At 37.7% G+C, this 26,938-nt stretch overlaps 1 long non-coding RNA gene across 1 annotated transcript; it reads left to right on the top strand.

The window, feature by feature from the left end:
- The first annotated feature begins 11,855 nt into the window (after window positions 1-11,855).
- On the top strand, window positions 11,856-26,611 carry LOC107144776. Its single transcript, XR_001503831.2, has 4 exons — window positions 11,856-11,947; window positions 15,012-15,108; window positions 16,575-16,653; window positions 25,960-26,611. It is a non-coding gene; the product is annotated as an uncharacterized LOC107144776 (long non-coding RNA).
- Window positions 26,612-26,938: the final 327 nt, after the last annotated feature.

The following is a 26,938-nucleotide window of genomic DNA, read 5'->3' as shown; positions in this document are numbered from 1 at the left end:
TAAAACCTACCATATTTGAGAACTTTTATAAACTCAACTCTCAGATCTCCACTTTGCCAAGGGGGACACTTGGCACAGGACATTATTAGACAATTCAAGTATTCTCTTAGCTAACTAGCAATGACTACTAGGCAACCTGGCCTTTCGTCTCTATAAAAATTTGTGTCCTCTTATACAAGACCCCTCCATACTCCTTTGATCAAGAAGCTGCCAAATTCATTCATGTAATATCCCAGTTATGAATATATTGTACAATGGGTAATCTATTTCCTCTCCCAGAGATATTTGCATGGTTTCTCCATTCAATGGAGAAAAATACCAGCTATTCGCTGGGTTCCATCCTCAGCACCATATAAAAATAAAATGAAGATGTTATGTCCACTGAAAAATAAAAAATTCTCTCTCTCTCTCTCTCTCTCTCTCTCTCTCTCTCTCTCTCTTAAAAAAAATAGCAGCTATTACAGGCCCATCAATAGTGAAAAGAGGATCTGGGGGATAAGCAAGTGCCCAGCTGCCACATTCCCCCAACATAAGACCAATCCTCATTTCACACTCAACACAACTTACTGTATGCCTTTTCTGTATGACAAAGACAGTTTACCATTTTTATAAAAGGACAGCAGAAAATCAAATAAAGAGGGTATATATTTTCTCCCTGCCCTGAGGAGCCTCCAAATAAAGAAGGAGGAGGAGGAGGAGGCACATATAAATCCAGAGAATGGAGGNGGAGGAGGAGGAGGAGGAGGAGGAGGAGGAGGAGAAAAAGAAGAAGAAGAAAGGAAATGAAGTGAATAATATACCATTATACAATTTTCCTTTTTGCTAAAAGAACTCCCCACGGGAGCATCTTCCTTCCTTGCCACACCCTGGCCCTGCCACTATCTACTTCCCTTGTGGGCTACAAGGCATCAAAAAGCCAAGTTGCAGAGATCCAAGTTAATGGGAGGTCAGAATCTGGGTGAGGGGCCTGAACCAAGCAGGGGGCACCAACAGACCAGAAAGAAGGAGTTGCACTTGACATCAAGCCAGCAGTTTGTTGAGCCACAGGCTCCCTGTGGACACATTCAGTCATGGTACATTCAACACTTATTAAGACCTTCTAGACTGGGGGATGGAGACATAAAAATGAAAAGATGCAATCTTTTCCAGTTACTGGAAGCCTAGAAGAGTAGTTTATCAGCCAAAGGCCAGCAATGGAGGGGACAATGGTCAGGCACCTATAATCAGTGGAGAGCAGCACAGACTGTTAGTGAAAAGGCAGAGGGAAAGAGTCCTTGAAAGCTTTTTTTTTTTCACTCAAATTTAGATTTAAGTAAAATAGTCTTGATAGTCCTAATGATTCTGTTATCCCATTTCACTTACAACTTCAACTGTGTATTAAGAGAATTCTTGTGAGGGTTAAGGGAAGTGGAGCATAATACCCTAACATTCTTTGAGATTGCCATCTCTCCCACTACCTCTTATTTTTTAAAAATCAAATGTGTTTTACTTTTTTTAAAGAAAATGCATTTTCTTCCGTTATCCTGCTGCCTCCATTTCATTTCACAAAATGTTAACATTCCTTCATTATGTTGCACACCGCCTCCAAGAAATGTCATCAGAATTGCAAAGTTATTCAGTGTCTTGTGACTGTTTTGCAGTATTTACCCAAGTTTCCTTGAAGATCTATTCATGAATAAATTTTGCATGCTCTATAAAGCTAACTGCATTCTCAGATATTGCCATTCATAGTTTTATGAGATACTAATTGTAAGAAGTTGATGTTTTCCCTGTCACATGTATGTCCTTGTTGATTCTAGAGTATTTTACTTCAGAAAATAGCTAAATGGAAATAGAAACAGCAAGCAAACCAAGTGAATGACATGCTTAATTAATAATGGCTGTGGTCTTTTAAACAAAAGAAATAACCTTTGATAATCAAACACACACACCTAAATTCTTCCCAACACAAACAATGTCTACTAGGCAAGGGAGTCAACCGTCTTTCCCAGTTCCATCAAGCCTATGGTCCTTTTAACTTTGGTTTAACTCTGATAGACAGCTCAGGTTTTATGTTTAAGCTCAGTCCTAATGCCTCTGTCATCTGTGCTCTTGACTCACGGAAATGACCAGGAGCGGTTGCTAAGTAAGAACAGGGCCCATCAGTGCACCTAACTGGCTTGCTGTCCAGATGCTCTTGCCATCTGTTAGAAACGGAGCCCTGCAGAAACAGAAGGAAGACTAAAAAATGCACTTTTCCTCATGTCTTTTAAAAAGTGTGCTTATCATGCTTTAATAATTAGCCACCTAAACGAGCTTTAAATCATGGCCACAGATACTAAATTAACACTGCAATTTTTTCCCCTGATGTAGGGAAGCTTTCCTTCACAGTATATTTAAACAAAGCTCTCGTTGTCCCTCAGCTCCATGAAATAATTTTTTTTAAGTAGAGAGCAAAATGCAAGATGAAAGTAGTTTTTGAAGAAGGAAGAGGTTAATCAAGAGAAGGAATAAAAGGGAAGATAGTGTGTAAGCAAGACCACAACTATTTTCTCATATGATGTGTACCTCTAGATAGAAGTCACTGTTAAAATTTAGAAGAGTATCATATGCTACTGTCTACCCAGTATTGTGCAGATACATTTAATACATTAGAAGAAATTTTTTTCAGCATTCATATTTCCTGAACCCTAGGAGAACTATGGTATGTATATTCAACTTTATTCCTGTCCAAAATGTACTATAAACCATACAAGTAAGCAGAGACCTACACCAGCAGCTCTCAAATGTTAGTGTTCATCAGAATGAGACAGATTTCTTGTTGCAGAGTTTCTGATTCAGTACGTTTAGGGTAAGGCCCAAGAATTGACATTGTCTAACAAATTCTCAAGTGAGGGGATGCTGCTGTTCTGGACTATATAGCATTAAAGATAAGAAAGTAAGAATTCAGAGAAGGGACAGACTAATGCAGACTGAGAAGAGGAAGCCTCTGAGGACCATATAGTTTAAGGGCTGAATGGGATGTTAGTGTCATAACTTTTCCTATAACTCTGTCAATTAACAAGTTATAAAACTGAAACTCTTGGGAGCTACTTTGTTTAAAGTCAGTTAGTGAGCTAGTCCAACACAGGAGCAGGTAACTAATGTGGCTGCTTTTGCCACAACTTCTTGGAACCAAAATCATGCTTGGGAAATTTGATGACTGGCATGCCAGCTGTACTCTCAATGGATGTTTCTCCCTTTGAAAATTTATGACTGTACAAAATGGGAACAGAGAAAGAACAAGTGTCCTACTCACCTCCCTGCATCTGGTGAGAGGACTTCTTTAGAGAGATGAGCTATGCAAGAGGGAGAAGAACTTGGAATGCAAAAGAAGGAAAGATATGTAAGAGAAGATGGTGTTCCTAAGAGGCATATCATGTACTGTCTTTGAGATGCCTCAGAAATTTATGTGACTGTTAGGTTGTCATCAAGGAAGTCAGCCCTCTCAATTAGAGATGGACATCATGTGTCAAAAGGAAGTCTTCAGGACTGGGGTTGTAGCTCAGCAGTACAGCGCTCACTTAGCACGTGTGAGGCACTGGGTTGGATTCTTGGCACCACATAAAAATAAATAAATAAAATAAAGGTATTGTGTCCAACTACAACTAAAAAAATAAAAAGGAAGCCTTCAAAGCTAGCGAGGGGAGAGTAAGTCTCGTATTGCTCAGGGCAAGGACAGACAGTAATAGTGTCAGAAATTCATGATCCAGAGGTAGAATCTAAATGGGGGAAACAGGCAAAAAGGTGGAAGTTTGGCAAAATAGGCCAATGACTTTTAATCCTGTTATTTGTTTTTACATTAATTAATATCTTAATATAATATTTATGCCAAGTATGTTTCCAGTACATAATTCATGAAGAAAAAAAGGTGATTGATTCAGTGTAATAGACTTCCCAAAAAAAGCAGGAAATCCATACAAAGTCTAATATGAGCCTCAGAGTAGAGACCATGTTTTGTTCATTATTAAATATTGGGCACCCACACATACTTGGTGGTCCATGATTGTTGATTAAATTAAAGTTCTTATTAAAAAATGAATAAAACCAGCCTAGTTTATCCCTAAGGAAGGAAAATAAAGTTGGTCCCTTTTATGAAAAAAAAAAGTTGTAAAGTGAAAAAATTAAACCCTTGAGGGACAGATGAGGTACTGGCAGTAGGAAGCAAAGTCATAGAAATCTAAAAGAGAGGAAAGAACATAGGAGTTTAATCAAGTGATCCTTCTATAGCCACTCAGTTCCTCTATCAACTCCCACCTGGAGTTTTCTCTAAAAGCTGTTTTCTGCCCAAGCTTTGAAAGGCTCTGGGTGTATGTTTCTTAGATACAACCTTCACATACAACCAACATCCTTAAGCTAGGTAAAATGAGGTATAAGCAATTCGATGATGTCAGAACCTGGTAGGTCCAAAATGGGGAACCTGGGAACCTGGGGAAAGCAAAGGCTAACGGTTTGGCTTGTCTGCCAGTTTTTTCCAATACCTCTCTTAATTTCATCTGCCTTGTCACAGGAAATCTGCAAAAAGGCAACACTTGTAAATTGCACAGGGCCTGGTGTTCTGAGTATTCCAAGAAGCTTAAATAACTATCCCAAGAGCAATCAATTCCCACGAGAGTAGTGGACATGGATGGTAAGTGAGGTGGCCAGGGAGCACTTCTGTTATCTTACAAATGTGCCTGTGGCATCTTGTGTAAAAGCAATTTCCCCAAAATATATAACACAGAGATGTTGCTATATTTAATAGTAAAACGCTTGCTGCCTATAAACCCTGAAGGTGTGCTATGCGGATTAGTAAAACCTCGTAAAATGCCTCCAGCGTTGCAAAATAAGAAATTCCCTCATGTTACAAACACAAGGATTCATTTACATGGGAGGAATTCCTTACCAGTCAGGGCTCATTTTTCTACTAATCAACCATTACTTAAATTTTGGTTCTGCATGAACCACACGCCCTGCATGTAACTTTGTACAGCTAAGGTTGAATAAATGCAGTCATAAAATTCTGTCTTGCTGTGCAGCTCTCAGGCAGACCAAGCAAATCCAATGATGAGAAATGGGCAAAAGACTGCAGCAGAGGCTACCATAGTTCAGTCATTTTCTGAATTGTTTCCATTTTAAAACACTTAAATTTCAGGGACATAATTAGGTCTTGCTGCTGGTGGTTATTTCTGTGTGTTTCAGAGAGGTCCAGGCTCTCTGAGGGCATGTCTGGTCACACTAATGGCTCTCACAGGCAGGGTACTGCCCCTCGTCCAGTGCCTGTGGAGACAGGGGCAGGGCAACTCCTGTCCTCCAGAGTCACTAAGTTCATCAGCACAACCTTCTGTGGTGCTGGCCATTTGCCCATGTAGACAAGGGCACTGGAGCGAGGACACAGTGTTGTGTGGGTCAGCCCAAGGCACGGATTTAATGAAAGGTCTGCTGGAAGCCACATCAAACAGCAGCATGAGTCCACAAATCCGCTCAGCAAGGTAACATGGAGGGCATCTGTCACACTTCTTCCCCCTGATGGTTAGCCCTTGATATGCCTGGAGAGACCTCTGTACCATTCTGGTATATTTACTCCCCACCTCTCGTATCGCCCACAAACAACTCTGAACCCCTAAAACAAGGCTTGTCTCCTCTCTTGAGTGTCTACAAGGCAGGTGTCCATGACCTCAAGATGCACCAAAGAATAAGGAGGATGCTTTTTGAAGCATTGGTTAGACAGAGACATGCTGGATAACTGTATCTAAAGTGAAGCTCCGGAGTCAACAAGAAATCTTCCCCCGCCCCCAGTTACTTTTCAGCTTAGGAGACGGAGAATGCTATTTACATATACTTTGAAATTTCCAAATATATGACTTTCTGTCACATTTCACGGATAAATTGAAAGCTTCTAAAAATACGCTAAATTAATGTTCCCCCGTCTGCCCAACTCCATAATTGTTTTCGTAAATCTCTTTAAATGGGAATCATATTTTTAAATAATTATTTTAGGCCAGTAAGTAAAGCCTGTTTTATGCTTCAACATATCTCTACTTTGCAACAAAGTGAAGGAAACAACAAAACAAAGTCAAAAACAATTTGTAAGGCACTCTCAAAACTTAACATGCAATGGCAGAGATAGAACCAGAGCTCCTAATATCTTGAATGAATTATATGTTAAACCAGATTTTCAACTTTGTTAGGTTTAAATGGCAATTATTGTTAGTTCTTTAGCCAAGGAGAAGAAAATACTAAACTTGTGCCAAGGAATTATTAGCCTCATATCAGAGCCACCCAGGCCCCAGAGCTTTGTTCAATGTACCCAGAAACTCCTCCTGATGTATTAACAAGCACTGATCTTCCGTTTATTTTATTGATTGGACATTCATGTTGAGGTATTTTCAGTATGCATCTACATTTTTCATTTATTCCTGAAGTGAATGCTAATTAAGTACTCATCATGTACTGGACTAGAGGCAATGAGAGATGGAAAGAATAACTACTTTAATCCAAAGTCACAGTATACTTTTCATACAGATGATCATATGTGTACCCACCAACTTGCTAAAGAAAGCAATGACACTTGTTCAAGTATGATAATGCAGTGTTTATTTAGGATCATCACTGTAGGTATATTGTCCACTCTAACAGGGTCTTCTGGGAGGGGCAGGACTCGATTCTGAACATAGTATGGCTGAAGGGGAACTTATACCCAAGGAGCAGGCTAGGGGTTCCGAGGATGGACAGTAACTCAAAGGAGGCATCAAGGGTTAGGTGGACTCTTGATTAGATAAATTAGCTAGGAAAACTAGCTAATTTATCTAATGGGGTTCTTTCTGAAAATGGGTAGGGTGACCAGATGTCACCTGGGAGTTGGAGAAGGATGAGAAAGGGCTTCTGCTAAGGGGATTTTAAAAGGAAGTCCACAAATGGGCATAGGAAAAGACTCAGGAGTGTGACGGGTTTGGTCAAGGAAAGAATTTGTGTCCTGCTGCTTCTGCTACCTATGGTCACCCTGCTGCTCCCACCCCACTACCTCCAGTGGTCCTGGGACATCCCTCCTCCTTTTTCCCTCTCCTTTTCTTCTTGTAATACTTTCTGTGTTGTTTTTTCTCCTTTCATCACAGATCATTTAACCACAGTTGTTTGGGGGAGCTAGATGGTATAATGTAGATAAAGAATATAAATCAAGTCCTAGGATTTGGTGTCAACTCAATAAATATTTAGAGGATTCATGAGCGAGAGAAATATGGACCCTACTGTGAGTGATTTTTATAATCTAAATGAGATTATAATATGAATGTATATATTTAATAAAGCTAAAAAGTAACATGTCATAAAGAATTTGTGTGAAGGAATCCCTTATGACAAACTTGAAGGGTAAAATAAAATATAATAGTTTATAGTCTTAGTTAATGCAGGCAAGACTCATCTGACGACCTGAAACACACAGGCACCATCCAGCAGTTGAAGTCATTAAGATACAGAAGTCTCATTTAAGAGAGGTATAGCAGAGCCAAGAAGTTCAACATCCAAGCTCTGGAGAGAATGCCTGGATCCACATACAGCCTTTGACACTGGCTAGCTGTAGGAACTTACACAAAGTACTTACTACAGTTGGCTGTTCCTCGGGTTCCAATTGTAGATTGACTGCCCAAAGGCATGGCAAGGATGAAAAGGAAGATCCAGCAAAGCACTTAGAGCAGTACTTTCTCTGTAAATATGAGCCATTATTATTACTGCAAACTATTCTATGTAGGTGATCTCTGTCTCACAGGAAAGCCAAGAGAGTTTTCTGTGCCTGCGTGAAAGACGTAATCTCCTTTGACTCCCTGCAGTTATGCTTCTCTCACAAGTCTTCCCTGGGTGGAAGTGGTCTGGTTAATGAACACTTGATTTCACACAGCTGCATAATAAACCTGACAAGGGTACAGTGAACCAGGCAGCAGCACACAGGTCTTGAGGGAAGTGTTCCTTGTATAGAGGTAAGAACTTGAGGAACATATTGCACAGTGGAACATGCCAAAAAAAGGGGGGGGGGGGGAAGAAAGGAGAGAAACAAAAAGATTAAAAGAAAAAGAAATCCCAGAGATCCTGAGTGGATTTGAGATAATTAGATTGAGCACTTACTGAAATTACGTCCCATCACCCAGAAAAGAAGTCATTGCAAAGTTTAAAGCAGAAAAGTTAAAATATGAGTGCAGCATTAACTCCCGTGCTAAGATCTCATGCTCTAGAGGGAAGTTTCAATTCTCTTTTCTTAAAGAGAAAATTAATATGTTTGTTGAGCTCTTTGATAATGTAAATCACAATCATGCCTCTCAACCAAAAGAATATTGATTCTAAGTGGTGAGGTGAGTAAATCTCTGTAGAGGGCTGTCATTTTCGACTCAATGGCTCTCATTGAAGCTAAAAGCTTTAGGTTAAATGAAGCCAAAGGCAGATTCAGAAAATGATTTTAAAGAATTTATTTCAAAATGGATGAAATAACAACAGAAGAAGTAGTAATAATTTCATAAATCTTATGAAGGAAAACTAGCTAATTTATCACTTTTCAAATGGGGAGAGATAGGAAACTCTCCAGTGCATACAGTTTTGAGCTTCTAAAAATTAAAGATGGATGAAACAACATTTTTTTCTTCATAAAAGCAAAATAAAAAAAAAGTTTTTAAAGACTGAGATCAAAGCTTCCAAGCTTGATCTAGAAGGAATTTTAATCTTAAAGCATTTAAGAATGATTTTTAAATATTTTAATCATGCCTCCTTTTAACAATAGGAATGTACTTGAATGCCAAAAGGAAAAAAGTATCTAATATGATCTTGTTGCAGTCTTCAAAGTGGTGATTTTTCAAGCACTACAGAAGAGTTAAATGAGGGCTGTTACTAGTTTCACACAGGATGATCAACAATATAAATGCAGAAAGGAATCTCTTAATTACTGAAGAAACTTACAGCTGTGGGCAATTAAAGATTTTAACATATTAACAATGAGAACCTTCCAAACGTGGGAAAACAGAGGCAATTCACAGAACTTAAAAGGCTTCCTGAAAACAATGGTGTAATCAAACTTCTGACCAGAGAAGTCATGAAATCCTTGTGTTGAATTATGAGATGCACTGAACTCCAGATCAAATGCCATATAAACTTAAATATCATCCCGAGTGCCAGAATGGAACTCTCACGACCCTGGAACATTTAGAAATGTTGAGTGCTTCTATCATGTCCAAAAGTGGTGGCAAGAGACTCTTCCCCTCTCTCCAACTCACACTTACATGGGGAAGTGAAATTCCTGAAGTAAATGGCTCCAATGGCCTCAGGGTAAATGTGTTCATTTCCCTTTTCTTTATGGCAATACTTTCCATTTAAGTAACTATTAAAAGAAGCACTTTTTCTGAGCTCTTTTATGTAAGTATTTGTTTTAGCTCAGTTACTCATAAACATTAGTAAAATAAGAATCTATGATAATTCTAAACATTTCCAAGCTTAATCCAAATAAAAATCCAAAATTAATGATTTGGAACCAATTATTTGAATGGATCTTCATGTATATTGAGTAGTTTTCCATGCACAATTTCTTTACATAGGTAAGTATTTGTAGAATCCCAAATTTACACATACCACAATTTGTATAGTTCTTTTAATTTGTCAGTAGATAATCTAGTTTACTTATCAAGTTACTACTGGCTATTTAGTGGGAATATTTAGTTCAGGGAGCCACTTAATTTAAAATGCAGTTTTATCCGATTATTTTTCAAAAACCTTGAAAATAATACTGCTCACGCTATTTTGAAATGTCCTCTATCTGGCATCCCCATCAGCACCAATGCATGTCTGAGACATGAGGAGAAACGAGGACTCTGACTTCAAAATCCTTTGAAAACAGAAAACTTCCCCAGGTAGAGTCCTCAGTGCCTCTCCTCTAGGGCAATGCTAGTTGGTGCTATCCTCTCATTCCTTTGGCTTGGTCCCAGTCTGGGAGCTGTCTCTGGTACGTAGGATCTCACCTAGGCTCTCATGCAAACTCAAAAAGTCTTTGAATTACTTCCATTTAATCTCCTGACTGAATGTTCTACTCTCTACTTTAAGATCACTTGCTCTAACCAAGGCACTCTATACAGCTTTCAACACAGCTGTATTCCTGGACACCCTCAGAGGAGTAAAAGTCATGGGTCCATGTCATACCACATAGGAAGTGAGTAGGGTCAGCAAGACTGCCACTTTCCACACTTGCTTCTCTTTCCTATTATGAGGCATTCTGGACCCGCCTTCCCATAATGCCCTGAGAGAGAAAGGAGATCTCCTCCACCTCATACCCTGCTTGCTGCAGACTCCAACTCCACGCTCAAGCCTCAGAGGCAACAATAGGTAGGGGCACTTGCTATCCACAGTGAGAGAGTTCTACAATCACAGTAACAGGGTTCAGGACAAGCTACCCCATAGTGGTACCATGGCATTTGAGAAAACAGCAAAGCAAGAGGATCTCTCTGACCACTTCCTACCATTCTCCCCTGTAGCAGGGCCTAAGAGGACATCCTCTAAAGTAGGTCATACAACACTTATTACAGAGTCCTTTTTCCTTTACCCACAAGGTATTAAAAAAAAAAAAAAGGAACAGAGAAAGACAAGAAAGAAGGATCTAAACAAACAGGCCTTGCTTGCTAAGTTCATCCCCCAAGTTCATTTCCATTAGCTATCCCTCCCTTATCTAATCATTTTACTCTATGACCACTCTTCATCTAACTAACCTAAACATAGTTTTCCTTGTTTCTTTCAGTCTTTATTCCTGAAGATCTCCTGGTCATCTACAACTTATATTAAATAAATGTGTTTTTCTCTCATTGATTTAGCTTGTTACAGCAATCTCAGTCATGAACCTAGCTATGGGTAAGGAAAAAAATGTTTTCTCCTTTATAGGAGCCTCTCACATTGCCATAAATATATTTTTGAGAGCTCAAAATAAAGTATCAAGTTCTGTCTCCTAGTTGTTACCCCTCCCCATCCTCAATCGCATCCCCACCCCCATTTTTCAAGCATATTGCCTTTTTTTCAGAGAGTAAGTAATCACTTCCCTCTGTCCTGAGCTGTTTGGTTACCTAACTCATTTCTTCTACTTCTCCCCTCCTTGAATAAAGTAGACCTTTGCTTAAGGACAGCTTAAGTAATGCTCCTAAGACCAGGCATGGACGCATGAGATTTTGATTCTGAAGATTCGTATTCCAGATTTCTGGGTTCTCCTTTAGGACTTCACTGCATTTTCTATCTTTAGAATACCTTCTAAAGATAGAAAGAATACTCTCTAATGCCCTGACCACAGAGAAGGCACTTAACCTTTTACTGATCCTTTGTTTCATGCTGATAAAGGGAGGGTATAATACATGTTCTCTCTGCAGCTTGGTGTCATTGCCAGAACAGTAGGATTTCCTGGGATTGAAAGCATTTTGTAGATGACAGATACAGGAAATGTATGTTTCTTCCTTTTCAAAATGCAAAATTGGTGCATTTCACACTCAACCTTATAAAGCCCATTGTGTACCATGGGCATTTGATAATTTGATACCATATTCTTTTTGCAGTTTTGTCAGCAGAATCTGTCTTTGCTGAAAGAGACTCAGAGTCACATGATACTATATTATCTACCACATATTATGAAGTCTTCCTAAAATTCATTGAAACATTTCTCCAGTATTTTTGAGTCACCATAAAAAGAGAATAGGATATCCACTTATCATCCAATGTGTTTCCCGTAGCTCACTGCTAAGAAACAGGCTTCAAATCAGGACCTTTGTCCCTGATAAGTCATCAGGTCCCACAGAGCACAAAGAAAGGCGATACCAAACAGTAAAAGGACTGATGTTTTAGGAGACCTGTCATTTATTCATACAGTGGAGAACACAGTCACAGTTATGATCCAGAAAACTCTGAATCTGCAAAGAGGACCAGGACTTGGAGACTCACCATTCTGGTTTGTTCTAACTCATTATGCCAAAAAATATATATATTATTCATTTTTCTATTTTTTTGTTCTAGTTAAGCTTCAAATCCTGAATAGTACTGAATATTATATAAAATATAATATAATATAATACATAACTGAGGAAATTCTTTCCAGTTTCTAATAAAAAAGTATTGGTTGTTTATATGTTTTCCCATGTAAAAATGATATGAGAAGCAATTATCACATATGATTTACTCAGGAAATTATTACCTACTAGTGTCAAAAAATAAAATGAATATACCTACCATATATTTTCTTGTCATAGAGGCAAAAAAGAAAATCATTGTTTATTTAATTATCTAAGCCAATGCCTCCTTTCCTAGCAAAGAAAAAAAAACAATAAAGTTTCAGAAGGGATAATTATTTGTGTAATGTACTACAGTCATCCTGTTTTATCTACAGCAATATTATGATCATATATACCTATATTCTAAAATGTTTCAAGGGATTTGAAGAAAACATGTTCACATTTCTTCAAGGTTCACAAAGAGATATAGATGGATATTAACTCCATCTGAACAATTCACCTCATTTTATGGAATGAAAATTATTAGTGACTTACATTTTAAACACTCAGACCCAGGAGTATAAATGAGAATAAAAGGCTATTCACGCCCTTTTCTTCTCATAGTAATTTGCCTTTCTGCCTAGGTATTTTAAATTATTTATATATGACAGCAAATGCATTATAATTCTTATTACATATAGAAAGCACAGCTTTTAATATCTTTGGTTGTATACATAGTATATTCACACCAATTTTTGTCTTCATACATGTACTTTGGATAATAATGATCTTTACATTCTACCATCATTAATTACCCCCATGCCCCCTCCCTTCCCCTCCCACATCTCTGCCCTATCTACAGATCATCTATCCTCCCATGATCCTTCTCCCTATCCCATTAGGAAGCAACCTCCTTATATCAAAGAAAGCATTCGACATTTGTGTTTTGGGATTGGCTAACTTCACTTAGCATTATCTTCTCTAACTCCATCCATTTACCTGCAAATACCATGATTTTATTCTCTTTTATTGCTGAGTAATATTCAATTGTGTATATATGCCACATTTTTTTCATCCATTCATCTATTGAAGGGCATCTAGGTTGGTTCCACAATGTAGCTATTGTGAATTGTGCTGCTATAAACATTGATGTGGCTGTGTCTCTGTAGTGTGCTGTTTTTAAGTCCTTTGGGTATAGATTGAGGAGAGGGATAGCTGGATCAAATGGTGGTTCCATTCCCAATATTCCAAGAAATCTCCATACTGCTTTCCATATTGGCTGCACCAATTTGCAGTCCCACCAGCAATGTATGAGTGTCCCTTTTTCCCCACATCCTTGCCAACATTTATTGTTGTTTATTTGCATAATAGCCTGCCTAGGTTTTATTTGTAGTTTTGATGATTACTCTGAACTTTTTCCACAATTAAAGACAGTTTCTTAGAAGGAGAATATCATATTATATTTTTCTGAATGACATAAAATTTAAAAAGTATCATCCTTAAGCCTCTCCAGTTGGTTGTGATGACCAGGCAAATTTTAGAACCTGATGTAGGGGAGAAAGGTGTGAATCTTTCCTCATGCAACATAAGGGTAAGGGTTGATGTCCCTGTAACAGAAAGCTCAGTCATTATCCCCAATGCCAATTTAATAATGAGGACACAGTTTTGAGAAAAAGGAAAAAGTTGTTTTATTGCTTTGCTAGCAAAGGAGAAATACAGGGGACTCCTGTCCCTGAAGCTGTGATTCTCCCCCTCAGGAGAAACAGGAGATTTGTAAAGGAGCTATTCAAAGGCTATATTCCAGGTGTTGTGCCCTGACAGGGGGCCTAGGGGACCCTGATGTTGTATTAGGGTTCACTTGTTAATTTTGGAGATATTCACTTCCTAGATCCTCTGGCAGAAATCTCCTTCCTGTGGAGCACAGATAACTCAAGGTTATCTTGATCCCTGTCTCCAGGTTAGGGAGGGGGAGAGGAAGAAGAGGAAGAGGAAAAGGAAAACATATTCCTTTTAAAAATAAGCCTCAGAGGTATATTCTAAAGATGATGTGGACCACTGTTACATTCCTATAACAGACAGGTTAGCAAGATATAAGCACAACAAACTTACTTAATCAGTTTTATGTGACATAGGAGCACTCAGAAATGAAGGCTCTAAGATGCGGGGAAACTACTTTTATGCTTACATTTGGCCAAAAAAAATGGACAGCCGAGCAAAAATAAGACTGGAGAAAAGAGTATGATTTAATGGTAATAGGCTGAGACTAAGGAAGCCCAGCAGGCGTGTCTATTCAGGCCCTTCTTGGCATCCCTGTGTGGCATTCCTTCCCCTGGGTGTGAGGGAGGGCCCCTCTGGAGTGAGGGTCACATTACCTAGATTCAAGCAAGGTAGTCAGAGAATTTCTTGATAACCATTTCTTACACAGAAAGACTGGGGAAGGTCCAAGTGGCCTTCTGGCTTCCAAGGCCACCCCACTCTCTTTTAGTAGAAAACACTCTGAGCTCCAACACCCTGCCTTTATTTGACTATTCCTGGTTGTAGCCATATATCTCTATGTTTCTTATGTCTCTTTCAAAACCACATCTCCTTTCTATAACTTACTTGTCCCTCCATAGCCACATCTGATCTTATATTCTACCTCTTCATCCCATATCCTACTTCTCCTTTTCTGCTTTCTATAGCCACATCTCCTTTTGTTGACCATTTTTAAGTGTTAACTCAGTGAGGTTTTGTAGTTATCTACCTCCCACTCCCCATTATTAATTTTTATATGTAGTTTTAAATCTAAGTATTTGTTTTAATAAAAGACACTATAAGAGTGGAAAGTCTTTTAGAACTAAAGTAATGAACCCATGGTCAAAGTTCAGACATCTCAGGTTATTTTTTTTATGGCCAAATAACACTATGCTTATAAGATTATATTTGCATTTTTGTTGTTGGTACTAGAGACTGAAGCCAGGGGTGCTTTACCACTGAGCTACATCCCCAGTCCTTTTATTTTTTTATTTTTTTTTTATTTTTTAGAGTCTCATTAATTTGCTGAAGCTCTTGCAAAGTTGTTGGGGTTGGCCTCAAATTCATGATCTTCCTGCATCAGCCTCCTGAGTTGCTGGGATTACAGGTATGCATCACAATATCCACTAAGAACCTAAACATGGATTCTTCATGAATTATTTCCAAGGAAACAACTTCAGTCAGGATTCAAACATCTGGAATAACAGAAATTTTAGTGTAATTTACAATGGAATTTGAACTATTTTTTAGACCTTTTTTATTGAGAAGACAAAAACAATGCATTACATTTTTTTTGCCTAAATCAAACCATAAACAATATTATGTTTCCTCCATATGATATCAAACTTAGAACAGGGAGGTTGGGTTTAGAGTAATGATAACAATTCCTGCTTTAACTGAATGAACATGTGATATGTTTCTATTTGAGATTTTGCTTTTTAATTTTCCTAATATAAGTTATTATATACATCTCAGATTTTACTCATAAAAAGGCTATAATAGATATGTACCAGAAAATGGGTCCTCTAAAGTGGAGAGCTTTTTGGAGAGAGGAGAAATTTTCTCCTCTTTTTGGAGAGAGAGGAAAATTTTTCTGATTCTTACAAGGCAATATCATTTGTAAAATAAATCATTCTTAGGTAAATTGCATTATAAACTCCAAAAAGATACTCTTTTACTTTTTTAGTTGTTTTTTGTTCTTTGAGTTAAATAAAGTGATTTAAATCAATGAAACAAAATAGAGAGAAGTTTCCTGTAGAGTTGTAACTGAAAGTCTTACCCTCTCTATCAAGTTCTCCACTGACTATAATATCTCTCTCTAGCTGATTTAACCATTGATGCAAAAATTAAACCCACATCAATCTTAAAGTTTCAGTAAAACAAGGTGGCATTTGACAAACTCACAAAATTTCTGGGTATACAGAAGTTTTCTTCAAATCTTATTAAGCAAAAGAGTCAGATAATGGGTTCCCTTTACCAGAGCTATTAGTCTTTAATAAAAATAATAATGTAAGCCAGGAGCAGTGGCACACACCTGTAATCCCAGCAGCCGGGAAGGCTAAGGCAGGAGGACTGTGAGTTCAAAGCCAGCCTCAGCAATAGTGAGCTGCTAAGCAACTCAGTGAGAACCTGTCTCTAAATCAAATATGAAAATAGGGCTGGGGATGTGGCTCAGTGTTCAAGTGTCCCTGAGTACAGTCCCCAGTACCCCAAAAAACAAAAATAAACAAAAATTAATAATAATAAAAGGTATTTGTATGAATATTTTACATCTTAATCATTTTGCTGTATCTAGCATTATGTTAATTATACAAGGATACAAGGAATTATATAAATTTCAAGCTTCATCGCTCTCTTGGTGGGGACAATATAAAACACTAAATAAAAATACAGAGTAGATAGAAAGTAATTCTGAACAACTGGACATATGTTATTGAAATTCAGGAGTCCTGGGTGCTGACAAGAGATGACAGAGAATATTTCATGAAAACATGGGACATGTGTTTGCTTTGTTAAATTGCCAATAAAGAAAACGGTCTGGAGGCCTAATTTTTCATAGCCCAATTATTCTAGGACTGTGATCTATGATACTGTGTCCTCATGGGAAGCCAAACAAAGACTGATGTGAAAACTGGTGAGTCAAGTATGCAAGGTGAGTTGGCACTCAAAAAATTACCCCTGGTAAAAGCATACATTTGGTTGAAGGACATTAATAGCTTATGGTACTGGTTAAAAGTAATTTGGAAAAATTTACCTAGAAATTATATTACATGATAAAGCCCATGCAAAAATGGCTTTATCCAGCCCAGTCCAGGTTTCATTTAACCCTTGGGACCAACAGTCACATACATATCTTCACTCCAGGGGCTGGGACACTAATATCCACATGGTCTGCAAAGTGCATACCTGCAAGGTTATGCCCCAGGCTTCTGGTTAGGGTACCATTGCATGCTGTCTTCAGTTTGACGCTTATACTGTGCTACAAGATTGGGGAAACTACTCCCAGCTTCATCGTGTTCAGAATGTTTCTTCTTTTTCTTGCCAATGTGACAACTTCAGCTTGGGAAACAAAAAACTTCCTAGAACAGGATGAAAAGTACTGCTTTGTCCCTTACCAAGTCCATGCATGACTAATACTTATAAATGCACCTCCTTATTACCCCATTCCAGGCTCTTGTAAAGGGTGTTGCCACGTCTCCTCTCTGTGGTGCCCATGGCGGTCATTGCTAACCAGTTGCTCCATTCTTCATAGCTGAACCCACACACAGCCTGCCTCTGCCTAGGGTATTCACAGCCACCCCCATTCACTCATAGTTGGCATATGATTTGGAGACTGCTTGGCAAGTCTATCCTAAGTGAACCTCAGGATGACGGAACTAAGAGTGAGTACCAACAGGGCTGGGCACAATCAGATAGAAGGCCAAATTTCGTGGGCTGCATTTATCAAATGAGGATCAGATTGCGTGTGCTGTTAGGGAAGACAGTCACAGATAAATAATAGATTTTGAAAGAGAGCAAAGGAAGAAGCAAAAAGCAAATAAATTATACATTTTGAAAGAGAAAAGAGAAACAAATATTGGAGTTGGAGCCGTCACTTACGAATTCCAGAGTACAGTAAAAACCAATTATAAAACAAAAGTCATAAATAACCTGCAGACTGATTTCACCAACCAAGTTCTGTGGGTATGCTTAGCTATCCTGGGGAGCATTAACTTGTCAGAGTTCCCCAGATGGTCAAGAGTCAGACCTGGAATTCTTGACACAGAACTCACTGGCCATAAAACAAAAGAGCTGGCTGCAGTATCACCTCCACAGACAGACAAAGTCAGCTCCTGTCTCAACCTCCTCTCCCTTTAGAGAATCAATCCTTTAATGGCATCTATCCAGAACATAGTGGTCAACATGAAAACCTTCTACCTGGTATGAAATGCTCTTTAAGGAGAGTAAAGAGTTGCCTGAAAAAAAAATTCAACTGTTTTGCCTTCAATGCATTTAATTACAAATAGCTAACTCTCCAGATGCAGCCAGCCATTGCTCAATGTGGTTTCTGCTCTCATTGATCCTTAGCAATGTTGTCATTGCCAATGCCCTGAACAATATGTGCTCTAAGGAGAGGTTCAGAGAGCCCATTGCTGCAGGTGTAAATAAAATCAATCTGCTCATTTTGGTTAAATGTCTTATTGATCAGAGGTGTTGAATATATACTTCCATCTCCTCCTTCATCCAGAATGTGGATACCTTTATGTTGGGACATTAAGTATCGAGCATTAAGTCTGCATTCTTGTCAGCATGACTGTAAGGACCAGTAATAATATGGCAGCATAAAAACTTAAGCCTAGATGTGTTAAAGTGAGAAATCAATGGCAAGTGCGGGGACAAAAATGAGAATGAAGCACTGATTAGAAAAGGCCTAGGAGAGCAGGCATGTAAATTGCAGCACCATTCCCACATGCATTTTCTCTCACAGCATCCAGCATTGAAGAACAATGAGAGTCAAGTTTAGGAAATCTAATGTCCCTGAGCCTCAGCTCCCATTGCTTTAACTCCCAGCTGCGTACATTTACCTTGGAGGATCATCTGAGGATTAAGTAAGGTGATACATAGAAAGGTGCTCATAGGATTTGAACATTTGTTTCTCTTCTGCTCTTCAGTGTTTTAATCTGCAGGGCAGAGCTGGTGTTTCCTTAAGTGCTAATGATGTAGTAATCTAAGATCTTCTATCAGAATTTTTTTTTTTCAATTGCAAGGAAGAGGAAAACTCGTTCATTCTGGATTAAATAGAAATTTATAGTTTCTGAAACATAAAACTTCAGAACTCGTGTTGGTTCCAGGCAAGGTTTGAACAAATGATGCCATCAGGAAACTGTTCTGTCTCTCCCCTTTACTTTTTGATCTTCTGGTTTCATCTACAGACTTCATGAGGGCTCCTCCAAAAGCCCTAGCTAGTTGTCATGTAATAGCAAGATGGACTTCTCTTCCAGGTAAATTCCATGTCATTCCACATGGTCCAAGGAAGAGGGAATATCTCTTCTTTCGGATCATACCCCAGGCCTACTATGCATTATACTTATCCCCAGAGTCAATGGGATGGCAAGTGTTGCAAGCCAAGTGAATTGTGTGTCTGAGGAAAGTTGAAAGCTATAGTGATCCAGGGGTACCATTACCAAAGAGAGAGAGAGAGAGAGAGAGAGAGAGAGAGAGAGAGAGAGAAATGGAAGGTGTGACCATCAATTATCCACTAGAAATGATGGTCTCCAAGGACTGACCTGCAGACAAATAAGCATAATTCTTTGTTATAAGACTGTGAGATTTGAGATGGTTTGCCACACAGCATTATTACAGTAATAGATAATCAACCTGGTAAACAATAAGTAACCAGTACAGAGGACACATGATAGTGCACGTGAGGGATGGCCATGGAGGGAGAAGACATAATCAAATATGGGATGTACTTTAAAGGTGGAAACCCCCAATTTTGCTAACAGAGTAAATATTCCATGTGGGGAAAAAGTGGGGAGTAAGAATAAACAAATAGTTTTCTATTTGAGGCATGAGAAATATGGTAAATAGTGGTGCCATTTAGTACAACAGAGAAAGCTCTGGAAAGGGGATAGGCCATTAGGGAAAGGGACAGTAACTTCAAATCTATTTTTAGCTACAGTAATTCTAACTTTGAATTTAAATACCTTTAGACCTCCAATGGACCCACAGCAGAGAACATTAGATGTTAAGTAACAACAAAATGGTGGGTTAGTTACTCTCTAAGTTCTTTTCCAGTCCTTTTTTCTTTTATTCTTTGTTGTTGTTGTTGTTTGTTTGTTTGTTTTGTTTTGTGTATGTGTTTGCAATTTTTTTTTTTTTTTTTGTACTGGGGATTGAAACCTGGGGCACTTAACCAGTGAGCTTCATCCCCAGTTCTTTTTATATTTTTTATTTAGAGACAAGTTCTCACCAAGTTGCCTAGAACCTCACTAAATTGCTGAAGCTGCCTTAGCTTTCTGAGCTGCTGGGATTACAGGGATGTGCCATTCTGCCTGGCTTGTGTGCATGCATTTTGGATTGAACCCTGGGCCTGGCATGATGCATGCTAAGCACGCACTTTACTACTTAGCTACATCCCTACCTCCTCTTTTCCAGATTTAACATTTTGAGGGTTTTTAACATGTCCTCAGTAATTAGATTTTTGGCAAGTTTCAGCACAGACAATTTTTATTTACATGTGGTTTGTCCTGAGGATATTGCTTTTATCCAAAACAGGCCAAATGCCAGGAGTCAGAATTTTCATAGAATATCATGTCTTCCTAACAAGAGGTAACCCAGCCTACTATAGCCTACCTCACTTGGCATGCAGAGGTAAAATTTATTTCTGTCTAGGGGACTGCATACTCTCCCAGGAGAAGATGAAACATCACCTCTGTACTTCTCAATTAGCACAGATATTGGAGGTGCAATTTTCATCATCTGGACCCTCTGAAGTGACTATCCAAAACTATATAATGGGGCTTAGTCTGTCATGGTCAGGATCTAAGCAGAGTCCTGAGGAAATACTGGGAAGTTCTCCACAGGCTGTAACTCTAATAGTATTAGAAATGCTTGACAGCTGGTAGCCGAAAGTCATTTTTGTCCCATTACTATGTTACAATCCTAACAAGAGAGGACTCCACCTTAGGACCATAACATACATGAGAAATAGACCTCTATTGCCATGCTAAGCAGTGACTTCCACATATATCCAATTAAGGGAGAAGAGAGGAAGAAGTAAGATACAGACAACACAATCTGAGACAAGTAAGAGAAGATTGCAGAAGGAGCCTTAACAAGAACAGTAAAGGAGATCCAACACTTCTAACAACACAATTTAGACATCTTGGAACTAGAAAAGACCTGAGAGATCTTCCTGGAGAAGTATTAAGTTGGAGCCCTGTAGGTCTTGGACCTTAGCCATCTCCTTTTGTCTAGCTCCTCTTACTTTCCCTCTCTCTTTCTCTGATCTCATCCTTTCCCATTGTTTAAAATATAATCTTTATGTCAAAGACTCCCAAATTTGCATCATCTGATCTTTCTCCTGCTTTATGTGTCAGACTGCCTACTTGGCATCTTTGCTAAGCTACCTAGAAGACACTTTAAATTTCATATATTAAAAATAAAACTTTATTTCCACCCCACCGCCCCCCGCCTCTTTCTCTCCTAGTGCTAGTCATCTCAGTAAACTCATTGCATGTATCAGTGGCTTAAATATAAAATCAAGCTTTGGCCTTGATATCTCCCTTCCTCTCATCCCACACATTTTCTCCACCAGAAAGTCCTGTCAAATTTATATGCAAAATACACCTCAGTTTTTTTTTCCTCTTCTTTATATCTATCTGTTATTATCCTTATGTAAGTCAGTAGCACCTTTCACTAGACCCCCAGACAACCCTCTCACAGCTGATATCCCTGTTCCCATTCTCTCATCAGCAGCTAGGGAAAACATTTTAATGAATATCACATCTCATCCTTCCTTCTTTGAACTTCAGAATGGCCTAGAGCCAAAAAGGCCATGGTCTTTGCATATATTCTCTCTATTCTTGTCTCCACCTCCTTCTGCCTTGCTCATACTTGAGCCATGCTGGCTATTCCTGGAAGAGATCAGACTTCTTCCTTCCTACTTCCAGTTCTTTTAAGACTCTGCTTCAATGTCACCTCCTTCGGTGATACTTTCTTGCCTACCTTCACTGGATTATGAAATCCCAAGGCCCATCAAATGCTATCATAGCACACTACTTACATTCTGCATATCAGTCATTGCTTTTCCAAGTAGATTTATTGTGTTGTTGTGTTGTGTTGTGTTGTATTTTGTTTTCTATGGTGGGGAACCAGCCCAGAGCCTCATACACACTAGTACATGCTCTCCCACTGAGCTACACCTCAGCCCATGGTTTACTTGTTTTGTCCCTTCCCAACAATATAAACCGCAGGGGAGCATTATGTGGTTTTGCTATATTTTTGCACTATTGAATCCGCAGCAAGTAGCACATAGTAGATACTCAAAAAACTGTTTTTTTTACGTGAATCATCTATTTCAGTGATTTTCAAAATACCATCCATGGAACCCTGGAGTTTTTCTGAAGGTCTTTGGTAGCAGAGGGTGATAGAAGAGGAAGGTAGAAGAGAGAAAGAAGACTGTCTTCCCAAAGTTTTTAGCCTTCCATTGATTCAGTGTTGATTTAATTAGAACATTTTTACTTTTATCTACTCAGGCAAAGGCTTCCATGTAAGTTTTTGTTTGCCAAAAAATTTATGTTATTAAACATAATTGACAACCAGTAGTCCCTTGTCTCCTCTTATTGGACCCATAAGCTATTTGCCATGGCTTCAAGTCACACTGGCAGGTCACTACAACCTAAATCCAGCTTCCCGTGACAAAGATGCACAGGCTTTCCACAATATGTAGTAGGTTCCAAACATCCCAATTCCAAAATATAGCTCTTGTTCTTCACTCTTATTAAATAATGAAGTCATACCAACCTTGTTACTATGGAAAGCAACATTCTCACCAGTCTGCTGGATTTTTCTTTTTAAACCCACTTTAGAACTTTATTTTAAATGACAGCTGATCTGAACCAAATCACAGTTACCAATTTACCAATGGTTTTCTAAGCACACAGTTAAGACTAAAGGAAGAAACAAAATAAGATTTTCTTCTCATTTAGTATCTTTCCTGTATAAATCAAGCTGTCAGGCCACAGAAAATACCTTCTAGCTACAATGTAGAATTAATGTCAAACAGATTGTGAATTATGATAATCATGTTGATAAACCAATGTACAAGGATTAATTAGAAACTTAACTTTAGCTTAATTCATAAAGATCTTCATGAACATAATCTAATAAGAATAAAATATATCTCCCCTGATTTGTTTTACTCAGGAGTCTTAAAGGACTTTAATCCACTAGGAACAGGCTTAGACTATCACTGTCTCTCAGCCTATTAAAAATTAAAATTAGCAGCATTTCCTAAAATACAACAAATTGAGATGAATGCCACAAAGCACACTCTGCAGAAAGGCAATTTGAAACAATGTTTGAGTCTGGAAAACTGGATTTATGGGAAGCTAATCTCTTTCAGCTCTAAGAAAATATATGTAATGTCAAATACAGGGAAGAGGCTCTAATAAAAATGTTAACAAAAACTATAACAAGTAAATTAGTAAACCAACTATGGAGGTAATATTGAAAAGTAAAGGGAAATTTGGGGGTATAGTTTAAGAAGGACCTCCCTGAGAGCTGAAAGTCTTGATTTCTGGTCCTCGTCCATGGACAGGCCATTTTTGATGTCTCAACTTCCTTATCTGTAATTTAATACAGATTAGACATTTTCTGTCAGCCCTCAACACCCAATGTTCTCTCATCTTTTTAAATGAGGAACCAACCACCCAACCCCCTTCTCTATGCTGAGGTCTCGTTATAACAGACCCTGCCTGAACTTTAGGACCCTTGCCAATTGATGCCAATTGGCATATTCCATTCCTTAATCATAGCTATTGATTTAAGAATGGGCACAAACCCCAACTGGAGTCAATGCCCCTAAGGAGACACTAGCTAAATTTTGTAGGATCTAAACTTTTGTCTCCTCTGCAGTAATCAGAACCAAAGCCTTATCTTCCTCTAGAGCACAAGGAATAGGATATAAAATTGGAACTACTACAGTCAGTGTTGCTACCAAACTGCAAGCCTGAAGACAAAGATGAAGTTGACCTACAAGACAGAACAGAGCCCAGAGGCTCATAGAAAAATAGGCTGAAATCATAATTTATCTGAATGTACGTATAACCGTGCCTAATACCAGTGTAACTTTGCCAACTTCATATCGGTTAAGCTACTAGAATTGTTTTGTTAAGTCAATTCAAGTTGGGTTTTGTTTTGCTAAAAAATATAAAGTATTCTTATATATATTATATAATTATGTATATTCTTATAATATATATTCTTATATGTGTGTGTGTGTATATATATATGTATATATATGCACACAGAATCCATTGTATCTGAGGCCATTTTATTGCAGCAACTGTTGGTGATTAGGCAATAGTCATCCTCTCCCCTTTGTTTGCCCAATCATCATCTTAGTACTGCTGTGGAGAAGCAGAAAAAATGGAGTCACCTGTGCCAGGTGATTCTGCAATCTGTATACGGGGAAAAAATGGGCGTTCATAACCCACTTGAATCAAATGTATGAAATATGATATGTCAAGAGCTTTGTAATGTTTTGAAAAACTAATAATAATAAAAAAGGAAGGACTGGTTGTCTAAACCAATCATTTTAATTTCCTGTTTCAGTTAAGAGAGGGCATACATGAACAAATTTCTGATGGGGATGAGGTTAAGATATAAGGGAATAACTTCATAGATCCTTCAAAGAGATCTCTCCAGGAGAGATGCAGACATATTTGACCATGAAGTGAGTTAGCTGGCAAGCTACATGGAGGATTTCAGAAAATGAAAGACAGGATCCTTAATCATGCCCATCAAATGGATAAGACAATTAACCTTATAACTATTCTATTTCTGGATTAGATCTGAAAGCATCCAAATGAATATACCAATCTACTTCTCAAATATTTAGTAAAATAGTGTACAGCACATGGCCCTTCTTTAGGTTGTTTTAATATATATACATATATGACCTCATTACTCTCAGCAGGTTCTATTAGAATGAGGACTTTTAATCCTTTCCTACAGCTAATAAAAATATATATTTGAATGTGCATCTGTTTCTGACCCCTAACTCAGTGTTTTTCTCAACTCAAATAATGAAATAAGCACATTTTACTATAATACCTAACATTTGGATATATTTCTCTCTCATCAGTCACAAATAAATGGTGAGATAGATGTCAGAAATATAACAAAATTCTGAAACAAGAACAGTAATAAATGTCAACTACAACTCCAGTTGAGAAATTCTGAGTATCCTTAAGTATTTCTAATCACCACCTAAAGTAAATCTTTATGCTGTGCTTTATAAAAAATTAAAATTTACAGTTACATAAGAGAAATTCAGTTTAATATAATTACATTCAGAGGAAAGCAGAATGGACATGCATATTATTAATTTTATGTAATACAAATGTGTTGCAATTGTTAAATTTATTTTTATAACATTAATCTGATCTTTCTTTTCTTCTTAAAATAACTTGTCAGCTGGTAAAGTAATGGTTTCCCAAAGTGGTAGCAAATAATTAAGACTCTTTTACCAGAGGGTGCTTCAACTTACCCTCTGGTTTCAATTTCATTTGATTGCTTTCCAGAAAAATACTGCACTAAATTTTGTTTCTGCCACCTACTTACGTGATATAAAACTAGAAAAATAATGCATCGTACAGGGTGGAGTGAAAAAGTTGATGTTGCAATTTAAGTGTCTGTGCATTTACCTAAAGTAGGATAAAAAAAATAGCTCCTGAGAGTTCAAAAGTTGGCATAAAATTAAAAGGTAGCCTATGTCTTGGTAGTATATACACATGTGTTGTATGCATTGTGATATTATCCTTACACATCTTGCAACAAATACATCGGCTTCATGGATGTTGTCTAATTTTATTCCTTTTCAAACTCTTCTTTCAGGACCTTTAATATGGCCCCATGTTCTTACTTTCTAGAAATTCTGAGGTGAATGTGACTTCATTCAACTTTGGGACCCACACTCTAAGGGCATCAGAGGCTCCACAAACATTAAAGTATTGTGCCAAATAAGAGGTTTATAACTAGAGCAGTTAATTCAAACCTCTTACTCATGCTGGTTTTATTCAGACTTGGTTTGGAAAAAAAAAATCAACTGCTTAAAAAAAAAAAAAGTTTTGCTTATCATTTACAATACCTGGACCCTAAATTACTAAGAAGCTTTTTTGAATAAATTTACATGAATTTCCTGCTTCAAACCCTACAGGGAAACTGAAAGACTTTTTGTTTCTCTCCTTAGAAACCCTTTCTTCTTCTGGATACTCCTTTGGGATCAGCAGGAAGTGCTGTCTTGCAGGAGGTGGAGATGACCAATGTGAACTCTGAGGATTTTATTCTAATTCATACAAGGGGATTTAAGTCCAGCAAATGATACCACAAAATCCTTATGGGCTTTTAAACACATGCATTCTTTCCCTTTTACCTTTGGTTTTGTATGTTCTATTCAAATCTCTTTGATTTAATATCGAAATTTATAATTTGTTCTCTTGTTTTTTGAAATAAAGTCTAAATCCAGATGACTATATCCTAAGAACTGAATGAACTATCAGTATGCCTAATTGAGACCCTCTAATGCTGAATGCATTATTTATCACCAAAAAGACTACAGTAGACGTCTTATAGATCAAATAATAAAACACAGTTTTTGTATTCTAAAAGCTTAAAATACAAAATATTGATCAGTAACATATGCCCTACTTGTACAAGGGTGAATTGTAAACATGATATTAGCTGTTATATGTATTATCAATATTTTTTTATAATATCTACATTATATACCTAAATGTGCACATGTATATTCATATAAAATTATATGTGTGTACAAGTGTGTGTGTATGTGTGTGTGTGTTTAAAATGGTAAAATTCCATATTCCAGCTGATGCTATGAGTAGCCAAATAATATTGGCATCATCAGGTGACTATAACTGACACATGTAATAAAAACTAAATGATTATTTCATCAGCCTGGAAGCTCTTTCCTGAAAGTAATAGTAAACTCAGATTTAAGTTGATTTAGATAGTAAAGAAATGTATTATCTCATAAAAAATAGGAAGCTCAGACTTGGTTAAATCCGTGACTCAGTAATGTTGCAAAGGAACGGGTTATTATCCCTCTTATGTGCCTTTTACAGCATTGAGTTTGTCCTATTTTTCTTTTAATTGATACATTTTAAAAATCTACACATTTATGGTATGCAACATCATTTTTGATATATATA

The sequence above is a fragment of the Marmota marmota genome, unplaced genomic scaffold (genome assembly GCF_001458135.2).
Source record: "Marmota marmota marmota unplaced genomic scaffold, marMar, whole genome shotgun sequence".
In the NCBI taxonomy this organism is placed as follows: Eukaryota; Metazoa; Chordata; class Mammalia; order Rodentia; family Sciuridae; genus Marmota; species Marmota marmota.
Note: the sequence above shows the minus strand (reverse complement) of the source record. Positions and strands in the feature narration are given on the sequence as shown.